General features: G+C 38.7%; 2 pseudogenes; both read right to left on the bottom strand.

Moving 5' to 3' along the window:
- Positions 1-2,047: 2,047 nt before the first annotated feature.
- Positions 2,048-8,188, bottom strand: LOC100684732 (annotated as a pseudogene).
- A 5,191-nt stretch (positions 8,189-13,379) lies between these two features.
- LOC102154502 lies at positions 13,380-17,161 on the bottom strand (annotated as a pseudogene).
- Between the last annotated feature and the right edge of the window lie 4,683 nt (positions 17,162-21,844).

Raw genomic sequence — 21,844 nt, forward strand, 5'->3', positions numbered from 1 at the left:
GCTCTCTCAAAATCTAAAAAAAGGGGGGGGGGAAGGGGCTTTTTCGCCAATGGCTTTTTCTCCTCAAGGATTGCTCTTCATTCCTTCCTTTCTGGATGTCCCATACATTCCTGGAGTTTAGGTGATACATTGTATACTATGAGGACAAAAGCCACAGACAAATATGGTAACAGCTGAAAAATACAGAGATGCTTTCCCTTCATAGTATGGTGGCACCAGCAATTAGACTGCTTGTGGATAGACTTCATGGTACATGAGAAGAAAACGCTTATCAGGCCCAGCACTTGTATTTCATAATCACTTAAAACCATCTGATTAAATAATTTCACTTTTGGATTGGCAAACCCTGGGAATTAATTTAAGCAGTTGGGAGTTATGGGAGGGACTAACAAGTGAATTGAGAAGTCATGGCCCATGAGATAGGAATAGAATTAAGACTGGTGGCCATTGGGCAGCCCCCGTGGCTCAGCAGTTTAGCGCTACCTTCAGCCCAGGGCACGATCCTGGAGACCCAGGATTGAGTCCCACATCCGGCTCCCTGCGTGGAGCCTGCTTCTCCCTCTGCCTGTGTCTCTGCCCCTCTCTCTCTCTGTGTGTCTCTTATGAATAAATAAATAAAATCTTAAAAAAAAAGACTGGTGGCCATGAATCCAAGGCAAGGATCAGTGACTAATCAACTATACCAAATGGTGATTGGGTGAGTTGAATGAGGATGGGATTTAACCATCAAAGGTATTGGGGACCTTTCAAAAGCTGGCTTTATAGAACAAGATGTGCCAAAGTCTTCTTGGAATAGATTTCTTTTTTTTTTTTAATTTTTATTTATTATTTATGATAGTCACAGAGAGAGAGAGAGGCAGAGACATAGGCAGAGGGAGAAGCAGGCTCCATGCACCGGGAGCCCGACGTGGGATTCGATCCCGGGTCTCCAGGATCATGCCCTGGGCCAAAGGCAGGCGCCAAACCGCTGCGCCACCCAGGGATCCCTGGAATAGATTTCTGAGAAATATATAGATTGTCCATCTTTTTTTACCTTGCCCATCCTAAATATTGTACTTCTCTTTGACCTTACAATTTGTATCATGATACTCCAGCTTTACATTATATTCTTAGTTTACTATTGCTGCTATAACAAACTACCAAGCAAGGACTAAGACAACTAAAATTTTATGTAACAGTTTTGGAGTTCAGAATTCTGAAAAGGGTCTCAGTGAACTAAAATCAAGATGTGAATAGGACCATATTTCTCCCTGGAGGCTCGAGGGGGTGAATCTGTTTCTTTTTTCCAGCTTCTAGATGGCTTCCGCTTTCCTTTCTGTGTGGATCTTTTTTCCTTCTTGAAGATCAGCAATATCAGTTCAGGTCTCATACTACCATCTCTTTGACTCTTCTGCTTTTCCTCCTCCTCCCCCCCACTTTTTTTAAGTAAACTCTACTCTGCAATGTGGGGCTCAAACTCAAGACCCTAAGATCAAGAGTTGCATGCTCTCCTGAGCCAGCCAGGCACCCCACCTCTACTACATTATTTTAGAGCTGTTTTGTGATCCCCTTCCCCCATTCTGGTAAAAGAAATACAGTGAAACAGTATGAACAGGGAGAGGCAGGAGAGGAAGAGAGACCAGCCGACTGACTGACTGCCTGCTGAGTGCAGAGCCCAACATGGGGCTTGATCCCAGGACCTTGAGATCATGATCTGACCTGAAGTCAGATGCTTAACTGACTGAGTCACCCAGGCACTCCTTTTTTTTTTTTTTTTTTCCATTCTTAAATTTTATAATTCTAGCATACATACAGATAATTGTGTGAAAATGGATAAGTGCTGCTAATAAACTACAAAATAGTGTGTCCATAGGTATCTACCTTCCAGATAAAGAAATGGAAGATTACCTTACCCATGTGAATCTTTTCCATCTTGAATCATCTTCCATCCTAGAGGAAACCACTGTGTTTGGACATTGGTTTAACCATTGTATTAATCATGACTTAAGTTTTCTTTTTCTTTCTTTATTTTTTTTGACTTAAGTTTTCTATGTTTTATATTGCTTTAACATCTTTGAGGTCTTGCTGCCTGGAGAGACTGCCCCTCCCAGGACTAGCTAATTCTTTTTTTTTTTTTAACCTAATAATAGGCAAAAATTTTACAAACATTACTTATATTAGTGGTAACTGTGGAGCTGGAAAACATTGTGTCCTCTCCATGCTGCCTGGTGAGAATCGCTAATAGTGTGGTGGAACTTGTGACCCTTTCCAAGGCCATGGCTTTTGCAGTCTGCATATGTCAGCCCTCCCATTTCCCTGTGCTTGCGAACTGGTTTGGTCACCCACTGAGTGTCAGGATTTCTTCTGACAGCTTTATGGAATGGATCAATGAGGATAACCTCAAAGAATTTGTATGTGGAATCTTCATTAACCCAGTAAAAATTCAAGACTCAATCCCAGGGGCATCCAGCTTCCTCCTCTGCAACAGACTGAAGGTGTGTGGGCAAACTAGCTGGTTAACACCATGATGGACAGGCTTGCTGTAGGCTGTACTCTTAAACTGGGCATTTGTGGCCACTACATCACACACGAATCCAATATGTGACATAAGCTTACTTGGCCTTGTACTCCAGTCTGCATGCTTTAATTGGGCTGGGTTGGGTGGGTGTTGGGGGGTGCCCTATTAAGTGCATAGTGCTGGCGGTACTGCCAGCAGTGCACCCTGAGAAGAAAGTGCATTACATTGGACTGCTTCTTCCTCCATAGCTCCTGGATGTACTTCTAAGTGCCCCTCTTGGCTTGCCTTTCAGCTGATGGCTGCTGCCAGACAAAGGCAGGACTAGCTTTTTAAAGATTTTTTTTTGAGAGAGAGAGGATAGAGAATAGGGGCAGGGAAGAGGGAGAAGCAGGCTCCTCACTGAGCAGGGGGCCTGATGTGAGGCTGGATCCCAGGACCCTGAGATCATGACCTAAGCCTGAGGCAGATGCTTAACAGATTGAGCCACCCAGGTGCCCAGAACCTGGAAATTTAGAGCAAAAATCAAGAAACACCAGCTGGAAAACTCCGTCTCTAAAACAAAAGTATTTTTTATGTTTAAAAGAAAATATTAACAGATTTTCCAAAGGCAGACACTTAACCAACTGAGCCACCTAGATGCCCAAGGACTAGCTAATTCTTAAGATAGTAAATAACTTCTTTGGAAGTTCACCTTTCATATGCAAAACAGCTACTCCAGAGCTCATACTTCAACCACCTTCTTTATCTTTTTTTTTATTTTTTTTTAAGATTTTACTTATTTACTTATGACAGACACAGAGAGGCAGAGGAGACACAGGCAGAGGGAGAAGCAGGCCCCATGCAGGGAGCCCGATGTGGGACTCGATCCCGGGACTCCAGGATCACACCCCAGGCAGAAGGCGGGCGCTAAACTGCTGGGCCACTGGGGCTGCCCCACCTTCTTTATCCAGTATTTCTCCTGCCCTAAATCAACCTAGGGCTAGGTAGCCAACAACTCCTATGATCCAGAGCCCACTGGAATTACTCAAACTGCACAGTATTTAGCTTTACCCTGCACTGCCTTGCCTTTCCTGAGGAAATTCCAACACAGCTCTGACCTATGCTCTGCCCTCACTCCTGTTTTCTGCCTCCTGACTGAACTGGTACTTCTCTATATGATCCTGCATTACTTGGTGTGCCCCCTTCTCTTGGGACTGTAGTAACAAACTTTCAATGGCATTACCCTGTGTTATTATCCAATCACCTTTATAATTTAAGGCTTTTGCACAAACCAGTTGGCACAGGGTGACCTGTTTGGTGCACTTGCACTTTGACCATTACTGCCTTTTGCGGTATCTGCACATTCTTCTGTGGTTTTCCAACCTAAATTGTGATAAGAGACTGACCCCAGATTTATGCTTTGTATAGTTCCTATGCCTGGGTGTATGAGAGGTCCCCAATCAACATTAATAACAAAGTGTCCTACTGGATGAGAAGTCATAGAAGCATCTAGGGATAAGTGGCATACACTAAAAGAGGCACAGTGAAGGCTTCCTGGAAAGTGGAAAGCACAGAGTGGTTATCCTCAGACTGATCCACTGGCCTGGCAACATCACTAGAGCACCACCAAGGGCCACCATGGAAGGCTTTTATATAAAAGCTTATATAATTAAACATTTAATAATCATATGTATAACAACTATGTGATAATATCTATATACTTAAAAAATTATGGAAGAAAAGAAAGGGACACTGATTGGCTTTCGTGCCTCTTCAACATAACTTATACATTAACATTTGCTAAAATGCACTAATCGAAAAGCTTCATAGTCTTAATACTGTGTCTCATATATAGTTATACCTGGGGATTGTGCCAAATTTAAACATGATATCTACTATAATCTTTAAAAAGTAATTAAAAAGAGGGGTGCCTGGGCTGCTCAGTTGGTTAAGCATCTGCCTTCAGCTCAGGTCATGATCCCAAGAGGGTCCTGAATCTAGCCCCGAGGCGGGCTTCCTGCTCAGTGCGGAGCCTGCTTCTTTCTTTTCCTTCTGCTTCTCCCTCTGGTTGTGTGCTCTCACTCTCTTCCTGTCGAATGAATGAATGAATGAATGAATGAATAAATAAATAAATAAATAAAATCTTTAAAAAGCTGCCAAGAATTCTACAATCACAACAAATTCTGCCAACAATTGGAGGAAAATTGGAAGCACATCCTTTACTATTTGAGCCTCTAGATAAGAATGCAGACTGACCCATTCCCTGGTTTCTGCCTTGCAAAATCCTGGCTAAGCCATGCCAACACTTCTGGCCTACAGAAACTGTGAAGTAATAAATGAGGATTGTTTCAAGCCACTATATTTGTGGCAAGAATAGAAAGCTAATACAGACATGTACACTATTGATTTTTTTCTTTTTTTAAGATTTTATTTATTTATTCATGAGAGACAGAGAGAGAGAGAGAGAGAGAGAGAGAGAGAGAGAGAGGCAGAGACACAGGCAGAGCGAGAAGCAGGCTCCATGCAGGGAGCCTGATATGGGACTCGATCCCAGGACTCCAGGATCACGCTCTGGGCCAAAGGTGACGCTTAACTGCTAAGCCACCCAGGCATCACTGATTTTCTTGTAATAGTGTGTTCCATGAAATAAGCATACCAAATTTATCCTTCCTTTTTTCTATTGGTGCAAGTTTGGATTTTTTTTTCACTTAAAGGTATACATTTTTTTTTCAGATTTGATTGAGATATAATTGACATACAGCACTAAGTTTAAGATATACAGCATAATGATTTGACTTACATATATTGTGAAATTAATTCCACAATAAGTTTAGTTAACATCTATTATCTCCTAAAGATACAAAAAAATTTAAAAAAAGAAATTTTTTTTTTCTTGGGATGAGAACTATTAGGATTTACTCAACAATTTTCAAATATACCACACAGTGTTAACTATGATCACACTTTATTTTTGCTCTTGTTGCCTTTGCTTTTGGTGTTAGTTCCCCCCAAAATTATTGCTAAGACCGGTCAAGGAACTTATCAGCAATATTTTCTTCTAGGAATTTTATGGTACTGGGCCTTAACCTCAAGTTTTTAATCCATTTTGAGTTAATTTTTGCGTATGGTGTAAAAACGTGGTCCAGTTTTCCCAGCACCATTTATTGAAGAGACTGTCCTTTTCCCCACTGTACACTATTAACTCTGTTGTCATAAATTGACAAAAAATCTGTGACTTTATTTCTGGGCTATTAAGTTTCACTGATATATGTGTCTGTTTTTATGCCGACACTGTAACTTTGATGATCTTTTGTTTAATTTTGATTAACACTTTGCAATCAGGAAGTGTGATACTTCCAGCTTCCAGTTTTGTTCTTCTGCTTCAGGATTGCTTTGGCTATTCAGGTTTGTTGTGGTTCCATTCAAATTTTAGGAATGTTTATTTTATTTCTGTGAGAAATGCCATTGGAATTTTGATAGGGATTGTACTGAATCCATAGATTGCTTTGGGGTGCATGTACATTTTAACAATATTAATTTTTCCAATCCATGAGCATGGAATATCTTTCATGTATTTATGTATTCTTCAATGTCTTTATCACTGTCTTATAGTTTTCACTGTACAGGTCTTTCACGTCCTTCATTAAATTTACTCCTAGGTATTTTATTCTTTTTGATGCAATTGTACATGAATTGTTTTCTTAATTTTTCTCTTTCTTAAGTAGGCTCCATGCCCAGTGTGGAGCCCAGTGTGGGGCTCAAACTCATGACCCTGGTACCCTGAGATCAAGATCTGAATTGAGATCAAGAGTTGGATGCTTAATAGACTGAGCCACTCAGGTGTCCCCTTAAATTCTCTAACAGTTCATTATTAGTATATGGAAACAGAATAGATTTTTGTATATTGATTTTATATCCTTCAACTTTACTAAATTCACTTATTCTAATAGTCCTTTTGGTGAAGTCTTGAGGGTTTTCAATATATCATGTCATTTGCAAATAGTGACATTTTTACTTCTTCAGTTCCAATTTTGATACATTATCTTTTGTTGTTCTGGTTAGGACTTCCAACACTATGTTGAATAAAAGTGGTGAAAGCAGGCATTGCTGTTTTGTTCCTGATCTTACAGGAAAAGCTTTCTGATTTTTCCTAGAGTATGTATGTTAGCTGTCAGCTTGTCATAAACGGCCTCTATTAAATTGAGGTACATTCCCTCTATATCCACTTTGTTAAGTTATTACCATGAATCATTGTTGGATTTTGTTAAATGCTTTTTTTGGCACCTATTAAAATGATATGACTTTTTTGTGATTTTTAAAAAAGTTTTTAATTCCAGCTAGTTAAAACACATTTCATTATTTTCAGGTGTCCTATATGTACAATATAGTGATTCAAATGGTTTTTATCCTTCATCTTGTTAATACGGTATATGACATTGATTCTTTCCATTTGTGACTTCTTTGATTTCTTTCAGCAAAGTCTTAATGTTTTCATCATACAGATCTTTCACTTCTTCGGTTAAATTTCTTCCTAGGTACTTTTTGTTTTTAATGCTATTGTAAATGGAATTATTCTCATTCTTTTTCAAATGTTTTATGATCAGGGTGTAATATTGTAGCCGAGTTTTGTATGTTGCTTTTATATGCTGAAAACTTACTAAAATCCTTGATTAGTTCCAACTAGTTTTTGGTTGAGTCTGGCATTTCTCTTTTTTTTTTTTTTAATTTTATTCATTCATGAGAGACAGAGAGAGAGAGAGAGAGGCAGAGACACAGGCAGAGGGAGAAGCAGGCTCCATGCAGGGAGGCCCACATGGGACTCGATCCCAGGATTCCAGGATCATGCCCTGGGCTGAAGGCGGCGCTAAACCGCTGAGCCACCCGGGGCTGCCTGAGTCTGGCATTTCTTATATAAAAAATTGATATGATTTGCAGATAGCAACAGTTTTTCTTCTTTTTAAATTTAGACAACTTTGATTTCTTTGTCTTGCCTAATTGCTCTAGATAGGACTTCCAGGACTATACTGAATAGGAGTGGTGAGAGTGGGTACCCTTGTTCAGAATTTTAGAGGAAAACCTTTTTTCTCTATTGAGTCGAACATTAGCTGTGGGTTTGTCATGTATAGCCTTTATTATAATGAGATTTCATACCCAATCTTTCAAGGTTTTTTAAAATTATAAGATGTTGCATTTCCTCAAATGCTTTTTCTATGTTAAGATGATGATGTTAATGTTTCATTTTATTTATTTTTTATTTTTAAGGTTTCATTTTATTAATGATGTATTGTTATACTTATTGATTTGTGTATATTGAACCTCCTTGCATCTCAGGGAAAAATCTCAATTGGTCATAGTGTATAATCCTTTTAATATATTTTTGAATTTGGTTTGCTAATATTTTTTGAGACTTTTTGCTTCTATATTCATCATTGTATTGGTATATAATTTAATTTTAACCTCATTATCTGGATTTGGGTATCAGAATAATGCTGGTAGATGCCTTGTGGAATGCATTTAGAAGTGTTTCCTCATCTTCAATTTTTCTTGAAAGAGTTTGAGAAGGATTGGCATTAATTCTTCAAGTGTTTGGTAGAATTAGGTAATAAAGCCACGTGGTTCTGGGGTTTTGTGTGTTGAGAGGTTTGTAATTACTGATTCAATGTACTTATTAGTAATTAGTCTGTTCAGATATTCTACTTCTTCATGATTCATTTTGGTAGATTTATGTTTCTAAGATGATTACATTTTTTTTAGGTTGTCCAGTTTTTTGGCATATAATTGTTCATAGGAGCCTCTTATCCTTTGTATCAGTTATAAGGTTTACTTTTTCATTTGTAATTTTGTTGATTTGGGTCCTTTTTTCATTGGTTAGTCTAGCAAAAGATTTGTCAATTATGTTTATTTTTTGAAAGAATGAACATTCTTATTTATCTTTTCTATTATTTCCCTTTTTCTATTTATATTTCTGTTCTAAGCCTTATTACTTCTTTCCTTCTGCTAACTTTGGGTTGTTTGTTTTGTTCTTTTTCTAGTTCCTAAAGGTTTGAGTTAGATTACCTATTTGAGATCTCTCGTTTCTTAATGTAGGGGTTTTTTGTTAGGAACAACCTCCTTGGAAATCTTTTTGCTGCGTCCTATAAATTTTCATATGCTGTGTTTCCATTGTTTGTCTTGATACTTTCTAATTTCCTCCTTATTTAATTCATTGGTTATTCAGTAGAGTGTTTAATTTTGAAGTGCTTTTGTATCTTCCAGTTTTTTTTCCTGTTTTTTATTTTCATGCCATTGTGGTCAGAGAGAAGATTCTTGGTAGAATTTCAGTATTTGAATTTGGTTGAATTATTTTGTGGCCTAACATATGGTCTTAGATAATTTCAGGTGTGCTTACATAGAATTTGTATTCTATGGTCAGAGAGAATATTCTGTATATGTGTGGTAGATCCATTTGGTCTACGGTTGTGTTAAAAACAGCGGTTTCCTTATTGATTTTGTGTGGACTATCTATCCATTGTTGAGAGTGGGGTATTAAAGTCCCACAATATTAACGCATTTCTGCTCTTAGCTGTTAGTTTTTGCTTTGTAATATCTGGATGTTCTGATGTTGGATGCATAAATATTTACAACTGTTATATCTTCTTGAATGATTAACCCCTTTATCATTATGTAATAATGATAAATAAAATAAAATAAATCTTTAAAAATAAATAAAGTATGTTATTTGCTATAAGTGTAGCTACTCCTGCTTTTTCTTTCTTTCTTTCTTTTTTTTTTTGGTTACCATTTGCTGAATATCTTTTTTCATCCTTTCACTGTTAGTCTTTGTATATCTTTAAGGCTAAAGTTAGTCTCTTATATGAAGCATGTCGTCCAATCTTGTTGTGTTAGGTATTCAGCTATTCTGTTTTTTGATTGGAGAATTTAATCCACTGATATTTAAAGTTATTATTGATAAAGTTATTTAAAGTTCATTGTTTTCTGGGTGTTTTGTTGACTTTTTTTAAAAAGATTTTTATTTATTTATTCATGATAGACACACAGAGAGAGAAAGAGGGGCAGAGACACAGGCAGAGGGAGAAGAAGGCCCCACACTGGGAGCCTGACGTGGGACTCGATCCTGGGACTCCAGGATCACACCCCGGGCAAAAGGCTACCCCGGGCCAAACCACTGAGCCACCCAGGGATCCCTTTTGTTGACTCTTTACTCCTTGTTTTTATCCTGCTGTTGTACTGTTGTTTTTCTCTGGTGTCTTCTGGTATTAGTTTCTGGCTTCTTTATCAATGTAGGGCTCAAACTTAGAACCTGAGATCAAGAGTCGCATGCTCTACCAACTGAGCCAGCCAGGTGCCCCTATCACAACTTTTACTACAGGCTTTTTTTTCTCCATGTGGTTACTATGAGGCTTACATAAAATATCTTAAAATTTTAACATTATCTTAAAACTACAAATAACTTCAGTAGCATTCCTAAATTTTATACTCTTACTTCTCCCTCTCACATTTCAGGTTAATGATGTTACAGCTTATGTGTCTTTTTAGACATATACTATATGTAGAATAACATATTATTATACTTATGGATATTTTTACTGTTTGTTTTTTAACTTCTAAATTGGAGTTGTGAATCATCCACTACCATTACCATGTTACAGAATCCAACTTTGAGTATGTATTTACTGTTACCAGTGAGTTTTACGCTACCTTATGTTTTTTTGATGTTAATCAGTGTCCTTTTACTTCTACTCAAAGAACTCCCTTTAGTATTTTTTGTAAGTCAGGTCTAGTGGTGATGAATTCTCACAGCATTTGATTGGTCAAAGGAGTCTTTATCTTTCCTTCCTTTCTGAAGGACAGGTTTGCCAGGTATAGATAAAAGTCGTGGTTGACAGTTTAATTCTTTCAACATGGTTTTCTTTCAGTATTTTGAATATGTCATTCCATTCACTCCTGGCCTGAAAAATTTCTTTTCTTTTTTTAAAAAAGATTTTATTTATTCATCAGAGACACAGAGAGGCAGAGACATAGGCAGAGGGAGAAGCAGGCTCCTTATGAGGAGCTTGATGCAGGACTCATCTCAGAACCCTGGGATCATGCCCTGAGCTGAAGGCAGATGCTCAAGCACTAAGCCACCCAGGTGTCCCTGGCCTGAAAAATTTCTGTTGAGAAATCCACCCATCATTTATTTTATGGGAGTTCCCTTGTATGAATTATCTCTTTTTTGCCACTTTCAAAATTCTTTGTCTTTGACTTTGTCAATTATGTGTCTTGCTGTAGCCCTATTTACGTTCAACCTGGGGGGGGGGGGAGGGCTATGGGTCTCATGGATCTGGATGCCCATTTCTCTCTGAGGTTTTAGCCATCCTTGCTTTAAATTTTCTTCTTTTGGATTTCCCACAATGCAGATATTGTTTCTTTTGATCTTCTATTAAGTCCTATAGGCCTTCTTCACTCTTTTTCATTCCTTTTTCTTTTTTGCTGCTTTGACTGGATGCTTTCAACTGTCCAGTCTTCTAGGACACAGATTCATTCTTCTGCATGGTCAAATCTGCTTTTCAACATTTTCTATTGTATTATTCAGTTTATTAATTATATTTTTCACCTCTAGGATTTGCGTGGTTATTTTCTTTTAAAGTTAAGTAATCTCTACACCCAACATGGGGCTCAAAGTCATGACTCTGAGATCAACAGTCACATGCTCTGCTAACTGATCCAGCCTGACATCCTTCTGTTTGACAAAGAAATAAAAACTATTAAAAACAACCAGGGCAGCCCGGGTGGCTCAGCGGTTTAGTGCCTGCCTTTGGCCCAGGGCATGATCCTGGAGACCTGGGATTGAGTCCTGCATCGGGCTCCCTGCATGGAGCCTGCTTCTCCCTTGGCCTGTGTCTCTGCCTCTCTCTGTCGCTCATGAATAAATAAATAAAATATCTTAAAAAGAAACAACAACCAAACTTCTCATTTTATGCACGCATTGTTTTCCTAATTTTGTTTAGTTATATGTGTGTTCTTGTAGTTCACTAAGCTACTTTAAGAGGAATATGTTGTCTGACAATTTATAAATTTCACTTCTTTAGGGTCAGTTTTCAGAGCTTTACTAGTTTTCTTTGGCAGTGTCACGTTTACTTGATTTTTTTCATGATCCTTGATTACTTACATGGGTATCTGCACATTCTCAGTAAGTGGTCTCCTCTTTCAGGGTTTACAGGTTCACTTTGGCAGAGATTGTTCTTTACCAGTCAGGTCAGTTTAACTTTCTGAATTGTTTGCTGGTAGTGTCCTTGGGCAGACGGGATTGCTAACAATGTCTGTTTTGGGGGAAGTCCACTGCCTGAGCTCTGAAGTTAGGGGAGCTACTAACAGTGGATAGAGATGCTAGCTTGGTTCTCTGCCCAAGCGAGGCTATGGGATGGGCTGTGAAGTTGCCTGGGTTCCCTAGTCAAGCTTACTAGCTGGTAAGGGCTTGGTACTATCCTCAGAGGTAGGCCGGGTCATGAATTATCTTCCCTGTCTTGGTTGGGCAGCAGGACAGACCTTGGTGCCTACATGGCTCATTGTTTGGGGACCCAAATCAGGCAAGACCGTGCACTGGATTCCCTGCCCACTTGAAGGTACTCAAATCAAGTTCCTGTGAGTAACATTTTACATTTATGTCAATGGTCACATTTTGTTGGATAGGGTATACCTATGTTACAATTCAGTGGAAAATGCGAAGGTCAGCCAAGGAACAAAGAGGGAGGATACAGAAACATCACCTCAATGAAAAGAAGTACAAATCATTTGAAGCCATTCTTCATGTGTCACAGTATGTCTCTGGGTTTCAATGTCTATGTCTAGGAGACTTTCCATTATGTTTGCCTTTAAGAGTTTGTTTCCTAGTGGGTGTGTTCACAGGTTTGTGGTTACTATTATATCTTACTTGTGTGATTCTGGACTTATCTCTAAGTCCTGTATCTAGTGTATAATTCAGAAGGTAGTTGATCAGAATGACTGTATTCTAAATTCTTTTTCTAAATTCTTTTTTCTTATTTGAATGTTTGGTATAATTCACAGTGAAGCCATCTTGTGGATTTTGTAGAAATTTTATTCCTGATTCTCCTCACTAGTCTAATAATGAATTAGACTAAAAAGAAAGAAAGAAAGAAAAGAAAGAAAGCTACTGATTAAGACTTTTACTTTATTTTTTGATTAGGACTTTTAACTTTTTTTAAAAAAGATTTTTATTTATTCATGAGAGACATAGAGACAGAGAGAGAGAGAGAAAGTCAGAGACACAGGCAGAGGGAGAAGCAGGCTCCATGCAGGGAGCCTGATGTGGGACTCGATCCCAGGTCTCTAGGATCATGTCTTGGGCTGAAGGCGGTGCTAAACCGCTGAGCCACCCAAGCTGCCCAACTTTTTTTTTCTTAAGTAATCTCTACACCCAATGTGGGGTTCAAATTCACTATCCCAAGGTCAAGAGTCGCATGCTCTATTGACTGAACCAGCCAGGTGCCTCTAATTAAGATTCTAAACTACAAAGCTTTCAATATAATGCAGTGTATAAATTTTAGACACCAAGAGGAAAAATAAGAGGAAATAATGGAATTCAAAGAAAAAAAAAACCAAAAATAAGACAAATGAAAAGCATACAGTTGATAACTGAATTAAATCCAAATATCAGTAATTACATTACAAATAAATGACTCCACTATATGATAAGGATTGTTATTATGGATTTTTTTTCCAAAAACAACAAAAAAAAGGATTTTATTGTATTAAAGAGTACTGTATTAATTTGCCAAAGTTTTATAACTTAAGAAAGGTATTAACTTCCTTGGATTTGTACTTTAAGGCAGTATGCTATACTGTGGGCTGGAGACATTCACTGAAAAAGTCATTACTGGGGAGAAAAAAAAATAAAAGAAAATCAAACATAACAAACATTTACTTTCATTAAAAAAATGGTCAAAAAACCATATTGTAGTAACTCAAAGAATGTTATGATTATAAATACAGATACAGTTTTCAGTTCATTACAAAGCGGAGGATGAATCCTAACCCCTCAGCCACACACTTCTGGTTATCTTACAGAATGTCTTAACTTTTAAAACCAAAGAGGTGAGGTCGGGAGGGAGGCGTAGAACTTTCCATGGTGTGGTTCCCCCTTGTGCTGCCATAGCACAAGGTCAGGACAGCCCGTGCTCCAGAACTCCCTGTCTAACCAGCTGCTCACACTTCCATCGGGGTAAGAAATGCTGGCTATTTTTTTTTTTTTTTTTAAATAGGACTGAAGTACCATCATCAACTTCAAATTCTCCATAGTCTTTTAGATACCGCACTTCTATATATAGGCTTTTCGGAGGTTTCATATCCTGCGAGATGTCCAAACCTTCGTCTCCTCCCAGTGACCTCATATAAGTAGCAAGGGACTTTTTATAATGATCGAACCACTCCATTTCTTCGGCACACATGTGAAACTGTAGAGCGCTGGGCAGGACGCTGCCATACTCCCACCTGAGCGCTCTGATCCGAGGCAGTCATACAAATACACTACAGCACAGAGTCGATTCCTCAACAAAGAGCAGTGTCGAAATTTGATGGTTGGTATCAAGTCACTTCGTCCACCTGACTTTACTTCATTCACATCAGACTGGTTTTGTTCATATAAAGCTTTCATCTCCTCCAGAACTTGCCTGAGTTCATCCTCATTGAAGGCTGGCAGCTGCCCTTCTGCCGCACCATGCAGCTCGCGGACTAGTTCCATCGCCGTTTAGCAGAACGTTATCATACGTGCCCCGGTCCTGAGGCCAACGTCAACCACCGGCTCTCACACCAACAGTCGTCGGGTTCACACACAATGCTCGGGGGTCCCACAGTTGTGTTATTGTGGATTTAAAAATTATCAGTATTAGTGCAATGTGTGATTCTGAATACATCACAGCTCCAAAACAGGCCAAACAAAACAAAGTTTGATTAAGGTTTGGAGATTAGTTGATAGTACTTTATCAATGTTAATTTCCTAGTTTCAGTAATTATACTATGGTTACTTAAGATATTAACCTTATGGAAAGGTAGGTGAAAGATATACAGGAACATATGTCCTATTTTTACTACCTAAGTGCCTATATTTCAAAATGAGAATTTTATTTAGGATCCAGAGTTTTTAAATGACAGCTCTATGTTTTTAAAAGTTTAAGAAATTAGGTTGAGAAATACAGGAGAGGGGATCCCTGGGTGGCTCTGTAGTTTAGCGCCTGCCTTTCGCCCAAGGTGTGATCCTGGAGTTCCAGGATCCAGTCCCACATCAGGCTCCCTGCGTGGAGCCTGCTTCTCCCTCTGCCTGTGTCCCTGCCTCTCTCTCTCCGTGTCTCTCATGAATAAATAAATAAAATCTTAAAAAAAAAAGAAATACAGGAGAAACAATATGACAAAGATACATAAAAATCTGATAGAGATTTTAATGAAATGGGCATTTATAGAGATACACGGTTACTCACAATATTAAAAGTTAATTCACCTGGGCAGCCTAGGTGGCTCAGCGGTTTAGCGCTGCCTTCCACCTAGGGCATGACCCTGGAGACCTGGGATCAAGTCCCACGTTGGGCTCCCTGCATGGAGCCTGCTTCTCCCTCTACCTGTGTCTCTACCTCTCTGTCTCTCTCTTTCTCATGAACAAAACTTTTTTAAAAAAAGTTAATTCACCAAAAAGCTTCAGCAATTCCAAAATGGTATATAGCTAATATAACACAGCTTTCAAAACAGGAAACATCAGAGCACCTGGGTGGCTCAGTCTGTTGAGCATCTGCCTTCAGCTCAGGTCATGACCAGGGTCTGGGGATTGAGCCCCACACTGGGTTCCTTGCTCATCAGGGAGTCTGCTTCTCCCTTGGCCCCTCCCTCTACTCATGCTTGCTCTCTCTCTCTCTGAAATAAATAAAACCTTTTAAAAAATGGATCAAATAAAAGCTACCATTAGAGTGGAACATTTTTAATACACCTCTCTCTGGAAAATAGACAAATGTTCAATAACCACAAAGGCCTAAGCAAAACAATCAGCTGGACCCAGAGACACAGAGCACTGCTGCTTGCAAACATTCTTTTCAAGCTTGCATGGAACCCTTCTGAAAACGGACCACATACAGGGCCAGAAAGAATATCTCAAACATGTCAAAAGATTAATATAATTCTGTAATGACAATGAAGCTTGGTTACAATCAATAACAAAAACATTGGGATGCCTGGGTAGCTCAATGATTTAGGGTCTGCCTTCAGCCCAGGGCGTGATCCTGGAGTTCCGGGATCGAGTCCTGCATCGGGTTCCCTGCATGGAGCCTGCTTCTCCCTCTGCCTGTGTCTCTGCCTCTCTCTCTGTGTCTCTCATGAATAAATAAAATCTTTTAAAAAAATAAAAATATTAAAAATACAACATATGGTGGAAATGTATTTTGAAACAATTGATGTCAAAGTACACACTGTAGTGCAAATTAAATATTTATAATTAAAAAGTAACAATTACTAATTATGCAAACTTTGTTAGAGATTCAGCTCTAGCAACAGAAATAGCCAAAGTTTCAAATGCTTATTTTATAGAAAAAAGGCTGAAAAATGGGCCATGCATTTGAATAAAAAACACAGGGGGACCTGAATGGCTCAGTTGGTTAAGCATCCAATCTCAGTTCAGGTCTTGATGTCAGGGTTGGGAATTCAAGTCCCACGTTGGGTTCCATGCTAGGTGTGGAGCGTACTTAAAAATAAATACATACATACAAAGAAAGTAGAATAGTTCAGCTACAACACTGCTTATTAATAGACCAAGACTGGCATAAAACAGATGGAAAAAGATATTCCATGCAAAACGAAACCAAAAGAAACCTGGGGTAGCATAATCAGACAAAATAGACTTCAATACAAAGACTGTAACAAGAAACAAAGGCCACTACAAAATGATAAAAGGTTCAATCAGGAAGAGGATAGGACATTTGTTAATATGTATTCACCCAACATAAAAGCACCTAAACATATAAAGCAAATATTAACAGACCTAAATATATAGCAATACAATAATATTAGAAGACTTCAGCATCCTACTTTAATCAATTGATATCTAGACACAAAATATCTAGATATCTAGACATACTGACCTTAATCGACATGTTAAATCAAATATACTTAAGATATATACAGAATATTCCATCCGAAAGCAACAAAACATATTCTTCAAACACATATGGAACATTCTCCAGGATAGATATGTCAGCCATAAAACAAGTCTTAGTGAATTTAAATAGATTAAAATCCTATCAGGCATCTTCTTTTCCAACTACAATGCTATGAAACTAGAAGTCAATTACAAGAAAACTGGCGGGTGGGGGAGAGTGGAGATATAAAAATGTGCTTTTACTTATTAATCAATGGGTCAAAGAAGAAATCAAGAGGAAAAAAATACCTTGAGACAAATAAAAACCGAAACTTATGGGATGCAGAAAAAAGAAGTTCTAGGAGGGAAGCAATAAATGTAACATCATGAAACAAAATCTCAAATCACCTCAAGAACCTATAAAAAACAAGTTAGTTAGATGTCAGTGAATTGGAAAAACAAATGGTGAAATTCCTGGAGACAACATTTTTTTTGTAGGTTTTTTTTACTGGAGTTCGATTTGCCAACATATAGCATAACACTTAGTGCTCGTCCCATCAAGTGTCCCCCTCAGTGCCTGTCACCCAGTCACCCTGTACCCCCGCCCACCTCCCTTTCCACTAACCCTTGTTCGTTTCCCAGAGTTAGGAGTCTCTCAAGTTTGTCACCCTCTCTGATATTTCCCATTCATTTACTCTCCTTTCCCCTTTATTTCCTTTCACTATTTTTTTAGATTGCCCAAATGAATGAGACCATATAATGTTTGTTCTTCTCCAATTGACTTACTTCACTCAGCATAATACCCTCCAGTTCTATCCATGTTGAAGCAAATGGTGGGTATTTGTCGTTTCTAATGGCTGAGTAATATTCCATTGTATATACAAACCACATCTTCCTTACTGGAGACAACATTTAACCTACCAAGATTGATTCAGAAAATCTCAAAAGATTATTAGACTAGTGAGTAGAATCAGGAATAAAATTTCTACAAAATCCACAAATGGCAATTTACAATCATAAATCAAAAATGAGGTTATCATCTCATACCTGTTAGAATGGCTGTGAATTATACCAAACATTCAAATAAGAATGAATACCAATCTTTCTCAAACTGTCCTAAAAAATGAAAGAGGGAATATTTGCAAATTTGTTAGGAGGCCCGTTTTATGCTGGTACCAAAACCAGATAAGGATGCCACAAGAAAGGAAAATCACAGGCCAATATCTATTCCTGGTGAAGAGATGTGCAAAAATCCTTAACAAAATATTAGCAAAGTCAACAATACACTGAAAGGATCATACATACATCAGAGTGATCAGAGTGCCTGGGTGGCACAGTCAGTTAAGTGTCTGACTTTTGGTTTAGGCGCAGGTCATGATCTCAGGGTCGTGAGATTGAGCCCTACTACCAGGTCCAAGCTCAGCACAGAATCTGCTTAATACTTTCTCTCCCTCTCCCCCTACTCTCTCTCTAAAATAATAAATCTTTATTTAAAAAAAGGATCATACATCATGATCAAGTGGGACTTACTCCAGGGAGGCATTATTTAACATCTAGAAATCAGTTATGGGTGATACACTACATTAATGAAGGAAAAAATATTTGATAAACTTCAACACTGATTTATAATAAAATTCTCAACAAAGTGTACAGATGAAACATACCTCAACATAATAAATGCCACATATGACAAACCCCACAACTAACACCATACTTAATGGTGAAAAGCCAAAAGCTTTTCCTCCAATATTTGGAGAAAGATGAGGATGTCCACTCTGGCCACTTTTATTCAAGATAGTATTGGATGTTCTAGCTAGCAGGAAATAGAAAAGGCTTGTAAATTGGAAAGACTGTTGCTCTCTGCCATGATATTACATAGAGAAAACCCTAAAGATACCACCAAAAAACTGTTAGAATAAACAAACTCAGTAAAGCTGCAGGATATAGAATCAATATAAAAAAGTCTGTTCCAGGGTGCCTGGGTGGCTCAGTTGGTTACTGTCTTTGGCTCAGGTCATAATCCTGGGGTTCTGGGATTGAGCCCTGCATTAGGCTTCTTGCTCTGTGGAGTCTGCCTCTCCCTCTCCCTCTGCCTCTGCCCCTCCCCTTACTCATGCTCTCTCTCTCTCTCAAATAAATAAACAAAAAGAAATCTTAAAAAAAGTCTGTTTTATTTCTCTGCACTAATGACCTTTCAGAAAGAGAAATTAAGGGGTACCTGGGTGGCTCAGTGATTGAGTGTCTGCCTTTGGCTCAGGTCATGATCCTGGGGTCTTGGGATTGAGTCCCGTATCGGGCTCTCTGCAGGGAACCTGTTTCTCCCTCTGCCTATGTCTCTGCCTCTCTTTCTGTGTCTCTCATGAATAAATAGAAGAATCTTAAAAAAATTAAAACAATTTACAATCATAAATCAAAAATGAGGTTATCATCTCATACCTGTTAGAATGGCTATTATTAAAAACATAAGAGGGACGTTTGGGTTGCTCAGCAGTTGAGCGTCTGCCTCTGGCTCAGGGCACGATCCCAGAATCCTGGGATTGAGTCCCACACCGGGCTCCCTGCATGGAGCCAGCTTCTCCTCTGCCTGTGTCTCTGCCTCTCTTTCTGTGTGTCTTTTGTGAAGAAATAAATGAAATCTTAAATAAATAAATAAATAAGTAAATAAGAAATAACAACTGTGGGTAAGACTGTGGAGAAAAGGGAATCCTTGCGTGCTGTTGGAGGGAATGTAAATTGGTGCAGCACTATGGAAAATACCATGGAAGTACCTCAAAACACACCTGAGCACACTGTAGACACTTAATAAATGCTCACAAATGAGTCGACTCTTGGATAGATGTTCACCCCCTCTAATAGTTTACAAGTTCCCTAAGAACTGCCCTGGATTTTATTTTTTCCCTAAACACTAATCAAACATTCAAGCATTAACTAAGTAAGGGTATATCCTTCAGTAAATGTGTAAGTGAAGAAATTATTTTACTTTTACCTTCTACAAGACTCTCAAATCATTTATTTTTCTTTTCTATAATAATCATCCTCATCCAGGGGACCAAAGGGTCCATGTTTTAAAACTTATCCATCCTAAAAAACAAAAAAATCCAACTCATGCATCCTAAGATCCTTTTTTAAAAAAAGATTTTATTTATTTATTCATGACAGACAGAGAGAAAGGCAGAGGGAGAAGCAGGCTCCACGCAAAGAGCCCGATATGGGACTTGATCCCAGGACAATGGGATCACACCCTGAGCCAAAGGCTGACGCTCAACCAGAGCCACCCAGGTGTCCCGCATCCTAAGATTCTATTCTGACTCTGTGCCCTCATTTTCATTTTTCCTGAAGTTCATTCCCAAAGTGGGAGTTAGTGGATTCTATTTAAGTTGTAAATGGAATCAAATCATTCATAGGCTTTGGCACTTCCGAAGTGTCCCTGGCCTTAGAATATTGGCTAGACTGCCTCACTTGTTCCCCTAGTCCTGTCCTTGCTCTCCACTCTATCTCCCAACACTTGCTGTCTGCTCATCTTCTGCCAACACTCTTGCCTCAGTTCCAGAAATACACTAAGCTTCCAACTAGGCTATATTTTGCTCATAAAGTTCCCTTCATCTGACATTTTTATCTATTCTACAAATCCTCAGCCCTAATAAAAAACCTGCTTAGGTAAATCCCACTCACTTTTCCCTTCACGACATAAATATCAGTCCTTCCCAATAGATATTACCACCTCATATTAACCCATTCTATGTTCCTGTCATAAATGTGCCAGTTATTCATCTGAAACCTGTATTCCCAGGTAGACTGTAAGCCCTGTGGTGGCAAGTACTACGTCAGTTTTGATGGCCATTGTTTCCCTGTCCCTGCCACACGACCTAGCTTTAACGGGAATTAATTCCTTTTAAGGGAATTCAATGACCCTTTGTGGAACATGCAACAATTGCAACTCACCACCAAAAGCATTACAGTATGGTACGTAAAAAGAAAAGGAAGACAAAAATAGAGTTACAACAGGAAAACCATTTAAGTCCCACACAATACAAGATAAAGCAAAATACTATACTGCTGCGAAGGCAGATAAAAATGGATAGGATATTCTTTTTTTTTTAAGATTTTTATTTATTTATTTATTCATGAAAGACACAGAGAGAGGCAGAGACACAGACAGGCAGAAAGAGAAGCAGGCTCCATGCAGGGAGCCTGACTCGGGACTTGATCCCGGGACTCCAGGATCACGCCCTGGGCCAAAGGCAGGTACCAAACCGCTGAGCCACCCAGGGATTCCCAGGATATTCTTTTTGAAACAAGTATATAAGCAATAAAAATAAATTTATTCCTTATTTTTCTCCATAATTTTTAGAAGTTCTTAAATAGGTGATTCACAAACTGCTCTGTGTCACAAGAATTATCTAACAGAATTTACAGTATCTACCAAAAAGTATGTATACTTGTCCTGACTGAGAAAACCAAGCTGAAAAGCTTACCCTTACCTTGAAACACATCCCCACAAAAATTATATACAAAAGTTTATTCATGCATGTTATTAACAGAAATGAAGCAATTGTTAGAAAGATTCCTGTGACATAAGATATTCTCATCCCATATATAACTTTTCACATATCAAAATCTCATCCCATATGTTACTTTTCTTATGCCAAAGGAAAAGTCTATCTTTAAAACAGAGTGCTCTGGTGATCACTAACAAGCAAGCAATCAAGCCTGGCATCCGAGGGATGGTATAAATTTAAGTGTTCCTGAAAGAATGCAACTTGATTGGGATGCCTGGGTGGCTCAGTGGTTGAGCATCTGCCTTTGGTTCAGGGCGTGAACCTGGAGTCCTGGGATCTAATCCCACATTGGGCTCCCTGCATGGAGCCTGCTTCTCCCTCTGCCTGTGTCTCTGCCTCTCTCTGTGTCGCTCATGAATAAATAAATAAAATCCTTAAAAAAAATAGAATGCAACTTGATGCACAAAACAGTACCTATCGAGTATTTGGAAGTGATGTTTTGAAGCCTCTACACCAGGAACTGGCACAATTTGGTTGGTCATAGGCCTGACTGGTAAACAGTTTTCTTGGAACACACCCACCTGTTTGTTGCCTCAGTTCTGTGACTGCTTGCACAGGACAAAGGAACAGGTGAGTCATTCTGACATCTTATGGCCTGTAGAGAGAGCATCAAGTAATTACTTTCTGGACCTTTTCAGAGAAAACGTTTTGCCACCCTCTAGTCTGGACCCAATTACCAGTTGACAGAAAATACAA

The sequence above is a fragment of the Canis lupus genome, chromosome 20, assembly GCF_011100685.1.
Source record: "Canis lupus familiaris isolate Mischka breed German Shepherd chromosome 20, alternate assembly UU_Cfam_GSD_1.0, whole genome shotgun sequence".
Lineage (NCBI taxonomy): Eukaryota > Metazoa > Chordata > Mammalia > Carnivora > Canidae > Canis > Canis lupus.